Here is a 13,061-nt window from a genome sequence, read left to right on the forward strand (position 1 = left end):
CCAGGTTTGTGGCATTTGAGAGCCAAGCCGTTCGACAACCAAGGTACCAGTGTACAGCCATCTAGCCTGGATGTGAATAGGGCCTTATGTAACTTGAAGCTGCTGGGCAGAGGGAGGAAGATGCCTTGGGCGGAGGACATTGGTTGTAAAGAAATGGCAAAAATGGCTAGTTAATTATTTTTGCATCTTTAGCACCAGAGAAGAGGATAGGTACTTGTGTGATTTTCTGCATCACAGACCAGAAATAACTTGGCATTGGGTTTTGCGCATTTTCGCTTGGGGCGAGGGGTGTGGCAGCAAAAGGTCTTGAAGTAGCTCTGCTTTCCGAGGTTAATGGGAGGCAAAAAAAAAAAGATTTTATTGAAAGATTCCCATGGATGACAAAGGTACATATAACGTCTCTGTTTTCAGTTCATAAGAGTCTTATCTGCAGGTCAGTTACATCTGGTGTGAGACATTGCTATCAAAGCCATTGTGAGGTTGCCAGGGGTGGGGAGAAAGGTGGGAGAGAGAAGAGGTGCAATCATTTCCCTTCTTTTGCATGGTGTATGGGTGGCGTTTTGTGTCAGCATCATATGGGTAAATTCTTAATCTGTTCATTTATTAATTTTCGTTGGCTCTGAGATTGGGGAGCCCGGGGCATCATTGGTTGCATTCGGTTGATTGCAATGAGTTTTGTATGTATGGGGGAATGGACTTTTGGGATGTTGTAAACCACTGAGCCTAGGGCTTGCCGATCAGAAGGTTGGCAGTTCGATCCCCGCGACGGGGTGAGCTCCCGTTGCTCGGTCCCTGCTCCTGCCAACCTAGCAGTTCGAATGCACGTCAGAGTGAAAGTAGATTAATAGGCGGGAAGGTAAACAGCGTTTCCGTGTGCTGCTCTGGTTCGCCAGAAGTGGCTTGGTCATGCTGGCCACATGACCCAGAAAAACTGTCTGTGGACAAACGCCAGCTCCCTCAGCCAGCAAAGCGATGAGCGCCGCAACCCCAGAGTCGTCAGGGGTCCTTTACTTTTACCTTTTTATGCAGGGCTTTTATTCAGCTGGAACTCAGTTCTGGCACCTCTCAGGTGGGTGCTATTGGCATTCTAAGAGAATGAGGGAGGTGTTTGTGGTGAGTTCCGGCACCACTTTTTCTAGAAAAAGCACTGTAATAAAGGGAGCCCCACTGGGGTGAAGGCATCCTCTGTTATTTGTCCCCATGCCAGTTTCAATTTGTTGGCTAGCTTTTCTAGTTAGGGGCGTTTCAGTGGCATGCGGTCACTGGACTAAGGTTCCTTCCCAAAGCAAGGGAAGCTTCTGTCTGGCTCAGGGAGGAAGGTGCAAGGCTCCAATGGGTCGTGGATCCGTCCTGCCATCTTCCCAAAGCCCATCCAACTTTTGGAAGGAGGCAGGACTCCTGCCCTGGCACCTCCTTCACATAGCCTGAGAAGCTTCTACCTGGCTTAGGGAGGGAGGCGCGATGCTCACACACACAATGTCAGGGTGTCATAATGCCACATGCATAACACACACACCCCATCCCCTTGAAAGCTGGCACCTCTGGCCCTAACTGTTCCCCTATGAAAAAAATTCACTGCATGGCCCTGTTAGGATAGAGTTCCATTCCACCTTTAGGACAGGCATGTAGAGCTGCTGTATGTCACATGTCTGTTTACATTCCAGCACAGCTTGCTGGGAACTTCCGTTGTATATAGCTTTTGCTATACTGCTGTTTGCTTGTTCCTGATGCTGAATAAAGTAAAGGGACCCCTGACCATTAGGTCCAGTCGTGACCGACTCTGGGGTTGTGGCATTCATCTTGTTTTATTGGCGAAGGGAGCCGGCATACAGCTTCTGGGTCATGTGGCCAGCATGACTAAGCCGCTTCTGGCAAACCAGAGCAGCGCACGGAAACACCGTTTACCTTCCAGCCGGAGCGGTACCTATTTATCTACTTGCACTTTGACATGCTTTTGAACTGCTAGGTTGGCAGGAGCAGGGACCAAACAATGGGAGCTCACCCCATATCGAGGATTTGAACCACCGACCTTCTGATCAGCAAGTCCTAGGCTCTGTGGTTTAACCCACAGCACTACCCGCGTCCCGATGCTGAATAAACGCCTGTAAATATACTTACATATGCCTCTGTCCGCCACTTCCATTGTGAAAAGTTATTCACTGCTGATTAGAGCGTGCTCAGTCTCTGAAGGCTTCTGAGGCTTGAGTCGCTGATTGATGCTGTTCCAAGGGGGAACCAGAGTTTGCCCGGCTGCCGGCCGGTGGCTGAAGCCAGCTGGGGGCCTGCCAAATGCCCCCCGTCTCCCCGGACGCATCCCAACAGCCCCTGGGCTGTTTCCCATGCGGTTTGGGACCAGTGGTCCACATTCACTCCTGACAGGTCCCTCCAGTGTCTAGTTATGATGCTCCTAGCTGCTGAGAACGGGTGGCTTACGAATTCTTTGTAGTGTGACTGTGGCAAAGGCATTTGTTCTTTTTTTAAAAAGTATGTTTGGAACTACCGCTAGGATTTGCCTCTGGCTGCCTGCAACGTCATCCCCACGATCTGGAAGTTCCTTGCTGGAAGGGAGGGAGGGAGGGATTCCACCAACCACTGCTGTGCTGCCAAATATCACCACGGAAACGGGGGCCGATACTTGTCAAAGAGGCCAATCGGGGACCAGATGAGGTTGGTCAACCTAATTGTCATCTGGACACACCCATTCCAGAAGGAAGAGAGACACAGAAGGCACATTTGACAAGTCTTTCCCACAATGCTCTGGAGTGACACTGCAGTGGGGGCATTGTGCCAACCGGGTAAGCCAGAGGAGGCACACCAATGTAAGAAGGGGGCCCAAACAAATGGTACTTTTCCTAGAGATTCCTGAAACCGGCATACAGCCAAGTGGCTGTGTGATTGTCGCAAGGGATAGCCAACAAGCATTTTGCACAGCCTGGAAACCAAGACACTGGCCCATCTAGCCAACTCAGGTGGAGAGTTTTTCCCACCCCGTTCCCTGAGATCTTCGGAAACTGCCTGATACCAAGCCAGATCATCTAATTCAATATTATCTACAATGACTGAAATATACTTGGAGTCCTGTAGTGATTTCATGCTCTTTATCGCAGCTAGTAAAACAGTGATTGAATTGCCCCCCAAACCTCAGGCTTTTATATGCTTTACACAATGAGTAAGGTCTGATTGGCTGATTCTGCTTCCCTCCTGGAGCCTGATTGGTCTTTTCCTGCAGGCCAATCAGTTGTTGCATTCTACGATCCTAGCAGCCTAATAGGCTGATTAACTTCCTCCTGGAGCCTGATTGGTCTTTTCCTGCAAGCCAATCAGTTGTTGCATTCTAGGATCCTACTTGCCTATTGTTCTAGGATCCATGCTTAGTAGATAACAATGACCCTCAAGAGATCTTCAAGGGACTGTCTAGGGATCCTGGCAGGGGACATTCCTAGCCATACTTAGAGTTGCTGGCGATTGAGCCTACAAAACAGGTATACTGCCATTGCTAATAACGTAGCAATAGACAACAGGCTTCTTCTTCTTCTTCTTCTTCTTCTTCTTCTTCTTCTTCTTCTTCTTCTTCTTCTTCTTCTTTGGCGATCCCTCGTAACCGAGTAAGATTGTCTTCCATAAACACGGTTCTAACAATGAGTCCGTAAGTGACTGTCGAGGACAATTCTGGATCCACACGTCCTTCCACAGTGGGGACATTGGTTCCCGGGCGGGAGTTGATCACGATGTGGATTTGCTAAGCTTGCCTTCCTCTTAACACATTTCTCCCTTGTGTCCTGAGTTCGAGTGTCTTCAAAGCCCATGACACCTTTGGTAAAGGCTGTTCTCCGATTGGAGCGCTCGCTGATGACATAAGAGAAGTCACCTCCCTGGAGTGGGCGTTTCTGAAAAGTTCCAAAATGTTTGCAAAATGGGGGGGGGGGTTTCCCAGGTTTCAGCATTTACAAGACATGGAAGTGAAAACACAGACAGAAAGGGTAGAGCAGGGAAACCAAGGTAAGTTCATTTGTAACCTCTTGTTTTCTGTACATCTCAATCCATCATGTTTTTGTTTCTGCACCCAAAGCAATCTACACTATTTGCTCATCATGGACCAGAATAGAACAGCCTTGGCCAGATGTATATATTCCTGTTGGACTCTGCCACCTGCTGGTGGGAAGGACAAAGTGCAGTTCCTGCCCAGCTCATCCACAGTTCCTGTCTGTATCATTGGAGCACACTCGCCTTCTCAACAGGACCAAATCTCGTTGAAGTTAGCGGTAAGCATTGTTCGAGCAATGGAGACAGGAGGAGTTGCTAAAGTCTTGTACAAGCTGGCAGACCAGGCAGGCATTGGTTCACTTGGGTGGGGCAAATGGAGTCTGCTAAAATTGGTTTGTTTTACTCTGGAATCAGTTGCTGGGAAAGCATGGGGAAAGTGTTATCTTTTTTCTTTTCCATTGTTTAAGCTTAATTACAGGTTAGGGCATGAATGGGGAACCTGCGGCCCTCATTAGCCCCTTCTTGCATGGCTAATGATCATGGATGATGGAAGATGTTGCCCAGTCAACATCTGGGAAACCACAGAGCCCCATACTTGGGTTTCCTGAATGAACAGGGTTTGCACTGATTCCAGGGCACTAAATACCGCTTAACTACCCTGCCTCTGACTTCATTTTTTATTTTTATTTTTACATTTTTACAGTTCACAATATTTCAACAACAAAAATTCAGTCTAAACAAATTCAACCTACATTTTCTTCAACTTCCCTCCCCGCCATCACTGCACTTCCTTATTTTATATCGTAACCTTACTATTGAAAACCTATTTACAATTTTAAACTTTTTAACTCCCTTTAAGTTATTTCTTACTGTTCGTGTTTATGTCAATCCTGCGAACGTTTTTAATCGTTTACAATTTGTCTTCATATATTCAACAACTTTTCCCCATTCTATTTTTTAAAAAGTCTCTCATCTTGATCTCTTATTGTTCTGTTGAGTTCCGCCATGTCTGTGCATTCCAGCAGTTTTAATTGCCAATCATCTCAATCGTTGGAACTGCTTCTTCTTTCCATCTTTGGGCATATTCCATTCAGGCAGCCTTGGTTATATATATAAATAGGTTTTTTCCCCCTGATCTTTGGGTACCTCTTCCCCAGTTATACCTAAAAGAAAAGTTTCTGGTTTTTAAACTAAAGTTATTTTCAACATCCCCCCAAAAAAAAAAAATCATTATAAATCATTTCCCAGAAGTCAAAAGCAGGGGTCAAAGGCAATAAAACAATAGCCCCAGCCTTTGACGTCATCCCATTGCCAGAAAGTGTCTCAGGCCGTGCCTGAGTAGCAATACAATAGACAACAGGCTTACCAAACTGGTGACATCATCTCAAACTGAGATTAGGCTGGGTCTGAGAATGGAAAACACAAAAGCTGCACATCTGAAAAGATGGTCCCTATCTCTGGCGCTGTTATGTACTAAGCTTGGATCCTAGAACAATAGGCAGGAAAGATCCTAGAATGCAACAACCTGATTGGCTTGCAGGAGCAGCCCAATCAGGCCTCAGGAGGAAGTTAATCAGCCTATTAGGCTGATAGGATCCTGGAATGCAACAACTGATTGGCTTCCAGTAGCAGCCCAATCAGGCTCCAGGAGGGAAGCAGAATCAGCCAATCAGACAGAGCGTATTGTGTAAATAATGTATATAAAGCCTGAGGTTTGGGAGGAAATTCATTCACTGTTTTATGAGCTGCATTAAAGAGCATGAAATCACGACATGACTTAGAGTATATTTCAGGCACCCTCCTAGCCAATGGTACTGCCGCAAGAAAAAACATCTTAAGTGTCAAAGATTTACAAAGCAAGTGGCCATTGGTTCAAATGGATGTCCCATCAGAACAGTGAGGGCCCAATTCAAGCTCCGTGTGGGAAACTAATGCAGCATCTGAAATGTAAATAGAAGTTGCTGAAGGGGCTGGGAGTGAGAACCACAATCAGCAGAACAGGGGATCACCCAACACCATCAGGACGTATGCAGATAAGAAGAGGAAGAGCTTGCCTGATGGAAACCAGAGCATCTAGTTAACAGTACTCCTGAATGTTTAATAATAATAATAATAATAATAATAATAATAATAATAATAATAATAATAATAATAATAATTTATTTATACCCCGCCCATCTGGCTAGGCTTCCCCAGCCACTCTGGGCGGCTTCCAAGAAAATATTAAAATACGGTAATGCATCAAACATTAAAAGCTTCCCTAAACAGGGCTGCCTTCAGATGTCTTCTAAAAGACATTTTGCCTTCCAGAGTTCTGTAACCTTAGAAAACCATAATATATTATCTGATACCCTCTGCACCCGGCTTCCCTTTGCCTCCACCTCCTCATTACAATGACCCCCAAGCCTGCTAACAAATTGGAGGGAACAACCAATTTGGGACACTCCCAATTGTCTTACTCTGAGAAGAAAAATCCTTAATGAGCATTGCTCTGCGAAAAGGAAATTGCTCTCTCTAACCCCCGGTGGGAGGAGGCAGAAAATTCGTTTCCTCCTCTCTCTCTCTGCCTAAAATGAAACATCGCAAGGTGGGAGGGGGTGAAGATTAATTATATTTCCCTTGCCCAGGATTGCATCTCAAGGAACCAGTAACAACAAAAGGCAGCCTGGGCTCAGAGAACATGTTTTTGGTACCGTGTTAGCCATCCTTTTTGTATGCAAAGGATTAGCATTTTCTGCTCGTGTTTCCTCAAGACTGGGGAAGTTTCGTTTGGGGAGACCACACTTGCGGAGCCTTGTTGTATCAGCAAAGCAACAACATGTTTCCTTAGAAATGAAACACTTCGTGAAGTATGGCTTCCCTAAAGATTTACGAATCTTCGTTTTAATTTTGCACTGAGTGAGAAAATTTGTATGTCGTCCCTATGCCCCCAGGCTGGGTTGTACTGTATGATAACTCAATAAACAAATGATGTTGGTTGAATTTGCCTCCAGACAAATTGGGCCTGTCTGGAGGTTTAGCCTTTCTCGTGGCAAATGTCACAACTTAATTGGCAGATAAAGCATTGGGTGGGCTCCTTAGTCCAATACTGGGATTGGGCTGAATTGGTGCATCATCCCAAACTCAAGAAGGTGCAATCTCAGGACACACTGTTAGAGGGGTCTAAGTGCCCAGAAGCCAAGCGTAGGGCATATGGACCACAGCTACCAGCAGCGGCCAGGCATCTTGGCGTGGTCCATACCCCAGGCATGACCTTTATGCTTCTGCCTGTTAGAATATTCCGTTCCACCTTAAGAACAGATGTGTGGGTTGTTGTATGTCATATGTCTGTTTACACTCCAGCACAGCACAGCACAGCTTGCTGGGAACTTCCGTCTGTGTATAGCTTTTGCTTAAGCTGCTTGCTTCGACATGAAAGGGAGAAGACATGTCAGGAGTGCTCTGATGGTTTTTCCTGCTTGGCAGGGGGTTGGACTCGATGGCCCTTGTGGTCTCTTCCAACTCTATGATTCTATGATTCTATGTTCTTCCTTCCGTCCTGATGTACGCTGAATAAACTGCTTGTAAATATGCTTTACACAGCCTCTCCCTGCCACTTCTGTTGTGCGTTTACTCTGCTGAGTTGCGTGCCCAGCTTCTGAAGCTCAGGGCCGCAGATTCATGCTGCACCAAAGACTGGAGTTCGATCAGCACGTCAGCCGGTGGGCTGGAGCCAGCTGGGGGCTTGCCAATTGCCCCCAATTCCTTAGCAGCATCCCAACACTGCCCCCCATCAGGAGACTGATAGTGGCTATACACCTGTTGCCAGAGCAAAGGCCTGTCTGCATGTGCAATCAATAAAAATGCAGCCAATTTTTAATCCCAGATTGTCGTCTTGTCAAGTTTGCTCCATCTCACCATTGCAATTGTTTTCGCCCACTGCTAGCGGTTCCGCACTACACCCGCAATCAAGCACAAATCTGGAAGCAGTCACAGATTTACTCCTTCTCTGGCTGCATTCAGGCAGCCCTTATTCCTGTGTTTTTCATGGATCATTCCACCACCATTCACGTGATGAAATCTGGGGCAGTATTCCACTATATGCAGTTCTTCCCTTGGAGGTTTTTAAGCAGAGGTTGGATGACTATCTGTCGTGGATGGTTTAGCAGAGATTCCTGCATTGCAGGGGGTTGGAATGGATTACCCCTTGGATCCCTTCCATCACTACAATTCTATTATTTTAATGGGGGAATCATGGGGAAACAGGGGCACACATGCCTATAGAGGGTGGCAGCATGTCCGATGGCATCCGCCGTTGTGCCACACCATGCCCACTGTGTGACATGGCTGTATAAACAATCCAAAAGGTCACAGTTGCTTAATACAACAGTGGGTGGCACTGTGGGTTAAACCGCAGAGCCTAGGGCTTGCCGATCAGGTCGGCGGTTTGAATCCCCACGACAGGGTGAGCTCCCGTTGCTCTGTCCCTGCTCCTGCGAACCTAGCAGTTTGAAAGCACGTCAAAGTGCAAGTAGATAAATAGGTAACGCTTTGGCCGGAAGGTAAACGGTGTTTCCGTGCGCTGCTCTGGTTCGCTAGACCTGGAAGCTGTACACCGGTTCCCTCGGCCAATAAAGTGAGATGAGCGGCGCAACCCCAGAGTCATCCACGACGGGACCTAATCGTCAGGGGTCCCTTTACCTTTAATTACCTTTACTTTTACCTTTAATGCAGTGTAAAAAGAAAGTTAGAAACATAGCTGTCAACCGTCCCTTATTTGGCAGGAAACTCCCTTATCCCAGTGCCGTGTCCTGCTGCTGTCCTGGATTGATGATGTCCCTCAAATTTCCTAGGTTTCATGCTTGCCCGGCTTGGGAGGGAAGCCGCGGCTCGGGGTCCTCCGCCTCGAGAGGGTGAGAGAGAGTGCGTGCATGACCTGCCGCGTTTCCCCCTTTTCCACCTCAGGGGCGCGTCATGAGGGGACGGGTGGCGGTGGGCGGGCAGGCCCTCTCTTGCGAGACCTCTGCCAGGGGAAGCCAGAGGCCGTGGTGGCAATGGCGGCGGCAGTGGCTGAGGAGGTGGTCTGAGGGAAGAGGAAGAGGAGGGGATGGGGAGGGATGCAGAAGGGCAGCGCTTCAGCGGCCGCCGTGGCGCCGCAACCGCCTCATGCCAGACTCGTGGGCGGCATGGACGAGAGTCTCCCTCCCTCCCTCGCGGGCGAGGAAAGGCCGATGGAACTCATAAGCTAAGCAAAATCCATTTTTTTGGCTGCTGATCCCTTATTTTTGAGGCTGCTGGTCCCTTATTTTCAAATCTGTAAGTTGACAGCTATGGTTAGAAATCGAGCATTACGGCCAGGGAAACGAATGAAATAACCCCCATGTCTGAATGCACCCGCTGCCTCTCTTTCTTCTCTAGAAAGAGAGACTGTATTTTAAAAAGGAATCAATCATTACTGATTACCCCAAAAGAACAGGTTGCACACTCTATTTTATCAACATGAAATGCTATTCCATAAATTTTAAGGAAAGCTGATGAGTCAGACGAAACCGAATCCTTCAAAATTCAACTGCTCTTGTTTACTTTAAGATGACTCTCAAGGATAGAAAACACCTATCCTTACACAGGGATGTGTCCAGATTTCAGAATTTGGCGCAATGTCTCAGTGTAGCGTGGGGGTGCCAGGGGTGCCGGCCGCACCGGGCGCAACATCTGGGGGGGGGCGAGTCCAGAGGGAAGGGACAAGCAATCGAGGCTTGTTTGAGGTGGGGGGTCGTCCTCTCCGTTTGGCCGGCCCCCCTCGAGGAAGCGGGAACCTCTCCAAGGCGCAGCATGCCGTCGGTGGAGGGGAAAGAGCTGCGCAGCAGCAGCAGCAAAGCCGGGAGGAGGAGGAGGTGGAGGCGCCGCCTGCCGCAGGATCCGATCCAAGCCTGCTAATCGCTTGCTGGGAATTAAGCGGCTCAAAGAGGCAAAGGAAGAGGTGGAGCCACTGGCCCAGCCGGGAGGAAGCTGGAGAGAGCAGCGCGCCTGGGCGCGGCGAGGTTGGGTAGGTGCACCCTGGCTGGCTACCCGTCTCCCGGGCTCAGTGCCTCCATGACCCCTCCAGCGGCGATGGGAGAGATGGGGGGGAAGCAGCCCCGGCTGGCCTGCTCCTGCTTCTCCCCCGCCTCCTTCCCATTGCCGGTGCCTTGATCTCATCCGGATCAGGGACGAAACACACCCATCCTTCGCTACTCCTTGTCGGGTCACTGCTTCATTTCTCCAGGGAGAGAGAGAGGAGAGGAGAGGTGCCGGGGATTGCCAAGCACGTGTGACGCAAAGGGCCTGCCCACCCGCTGGGTGAGCTCCGCGTGGCGGGGGCAGAGGGAGGCGCTCTGCACATGCTTAGGAGGCGCTCGCCAGTGGTGTAGCGTGGGGGTGCAGGGGGGGCCGGCCACACCGGGCGCAACATCTGGGGGTTAGGGTTAGGGGGCGCAAATCCACAGGTTAGGGGGCACAAATTACTTGCCTTGCCCCGGGTGCTGACAACACACGCTACGCCACTGCAATGTCTCCCATTAGGTGTCTGCCATCTTGGCTACTGTTTGGAACAGAATGTGGAAGGAGGTGAACTCAGGAGGTCTTATTCAGAAAGACCCTTAGATGTGGCTCCAAAGGAGTGAAATCTAAATCAGAACCACCTATTTTAACCTGGGAACCCATCTTGCATTAATAATAATAATAATAATAATAATAATAATAATAATAATAAATTTTATTTATAACCCGCCCTCCCCAGCCGAAGCAGGGCTCAGGGCGGCTAACAACAATCAAAACAGTTCAACATTCTAAAACATTCATTATAAAATTAATTAAATCAAATTAAAATCAAATTAATGGCAACCATCAAGCAAAATTTTGTGCAGATTGCCAGAGGAGGGGGTCAGGCTGCGCCCTGACAAAAGGCCTGGTGGAACAGCTCTGTGGGATCCACACTGCTGCTCACTTCATCACCCCCTAGAACATCCAGATGCATTCTGAGTATCATAGTTGCTTGGTTTTATTTGAAACGACTGTCACCAAAGACTGCCACCTTCTTTTACTGGCCCTGCTCCTCTGCCTTTAACAGATGCCTGGTACAGAATAGAGAGAAGAGATGGGAGAATCTTCCCCTGCTAAATTCCTGCTTGCCAGGCTGAAGTCACATACCATTAAGATAACACTCTTATGATCGGCGGTTAACCCCTTCACAGTAAAATCAACACGATGGTGGATGGAATGGTTATTTTCTTCTTAAATCGCCTCTCCTGGCAGAAAGCCCATCAGCAGCTGATTGCCCTTCTGGACTCCTGAGTTTATAAAGTCCACTCCTAGCAAGTTATGCATTAAATTCTGAGCCATGGGTAGGAATATGAACCTGGGGGATATAGGTGCCAAAGGCTTTATCGCATGGGAAGCTGATGTGGCAAAAAGAAAAAGACCGCTTACCACTGCATGGCGGTTGCAGCCCAGCACAGCCACGATAGTGCCAGGGAAACCTCTGGCACCAGCACTGGCATAGCTCTTGGAGAAGACCAGAAGGGGAACTTCTTCCCTCTGGTCTGCTCCCTGGCTATATAAGCAGCAGTGAACTTTAGGCTTTCGTGTTTCAGCACGCCCTATGCAATGCCAAATACTGGCGCCACCTCTGTGTTCTAAGTCACTGTTGTGGTGCCCTCTTGGCTCAGTGCCCAGTGCGGGCAAACTGGTCGCACTCCCCTAAACCTGCCTTTAATAAAAGCCAGCTGCACCTTGCTCTCTGCCTTAGCTAGTGCCGGATTTCCCAGCCCTCCCACCCTAAGTGTTATACTGCAGGTCGGCTGGCAAACAACCGGGCAGGCCCTGCGTGAGAGCTTGCTGTGGAAATTTTCAGTCGCCATATTCAGGGCCAGGGAGGAATTTGCCTTCACATGATATTGGGCCTGTCTTGGGGTTTGGCCACCTCATAGCAATTGTCACAACTTGATGGCAGCTAAGGCATTGGGTTGGATCCTTTGTCAACGGGAGTGTTGGGAGCCCCACACCAGTCCAAGGAATCAGCTATGCCAGTGGTTTTCAGCCAGTGTGCCATGGCAACCAGAGGTGCCTTGAATGGTGGTCAGGGGTGCTACGGGCAACACGGGCCTCTGTCCCTCTTTCCTTCCCTCTCTCCTCTGATGTCCTCCTGCATCTCTGCCTCCCAAAGGCTTGCACAGCTGCTTGTTGCAGCAGCCCTGGATACAAGCTCCCAAGGCGAATGGTGCCTCTGGGGCTGGCCAGGGGGTGCTGGTTGCCAGTAGTTGAGGCAGCCTTGGAGTAAGCAAGCAAGTGGGTGGGTGAGTAAGCAAGCAACCAGCCCTTGCTGTTGGGAATGGACAGACAAATGGGAGTCTGGGCAGGCCTTTCTTGCACTGACCTTTCTTGTGCTTGCTGTGTGCAATGCCTGCCTGGGAGCTGAGTGCCCGGGGCTGAAGGGGGACCTTTCTGCTAAGCAGACCCAGCTGCCCCCACTGCTGCCTCCCATGGTAAAGTGCTGGCCTCATGTTTGGCCAGTCTCTGTTGGGCCACTAAGGCTGGGGGCATCCTCTTTCCAGGCCCCTATGGGGCAATGTGAGGAGACACCTCTCTCTGGGGCAAGTGAGGGGCAGCTTAGAGACTAGGGGAGGCAGGAGCAGCTGCCCAAAGGAATCCCAAGGAAAGGGGAGAGGAGGCTGAGGGAACACTCCACAAGGGAAGGTGTTAAAAAAAGGGTGAGAGGCTGCTAGCTCTGCAGGCAAGCGGTGACATAACTGGGCACCGGAGCCCCACAAGGCTGCTGCAGAAAGAATGCAGGTGGTCAAGGGAGCTATGGATTCAAAAAGGTTGAAAACTATGCTATGCTGTTAAGGAGATCCAGGGGTGATGCTTCTGTCTGAATGCCCAGACAGGGGCTGGTGGGCCAAGATGGTGCTCACAGAGAGTCACCCCAATTTGATGTATAGGTAAAGGTAAAGGACCCCTGACCATTAGGTCCAGTCGTGACCGACTCTGGGGTTGCCGTTCTCAACTCGCTTTATTGGCCGAGGGAGCCTGCGTACAGCTTCCAGGTCATGTGGCCAGCA

At 49.3% G+C, this 13,061-nt stretch overlaps 1 protein-coding gene across 1 annotated transcript in view; it reads left to right on the top strand.

The window, feature by feature from the left end:
* LOC309514833 (uncharacterized protein) overlaps positions 1 to 13,061 on the top strand; it is an 80,028-nt gene that overhangs the window by 33,904 nt on the left and 33,063 nt on the right. The gene's annotated exons all lie outside the window — the stretch shown is intronic.

This window comes from Podarcis vaucheri, assembly GCF_965113315.1.
Source record: "Podarcis vaucheri genome assembly, chromosome: 12".
Lineage (NCBI taxonomy): Eukaryota > Metazoa > Chordata > Lepidosauria > Squamata > Lacertidae > Podarcis > Podarcis vaucheri.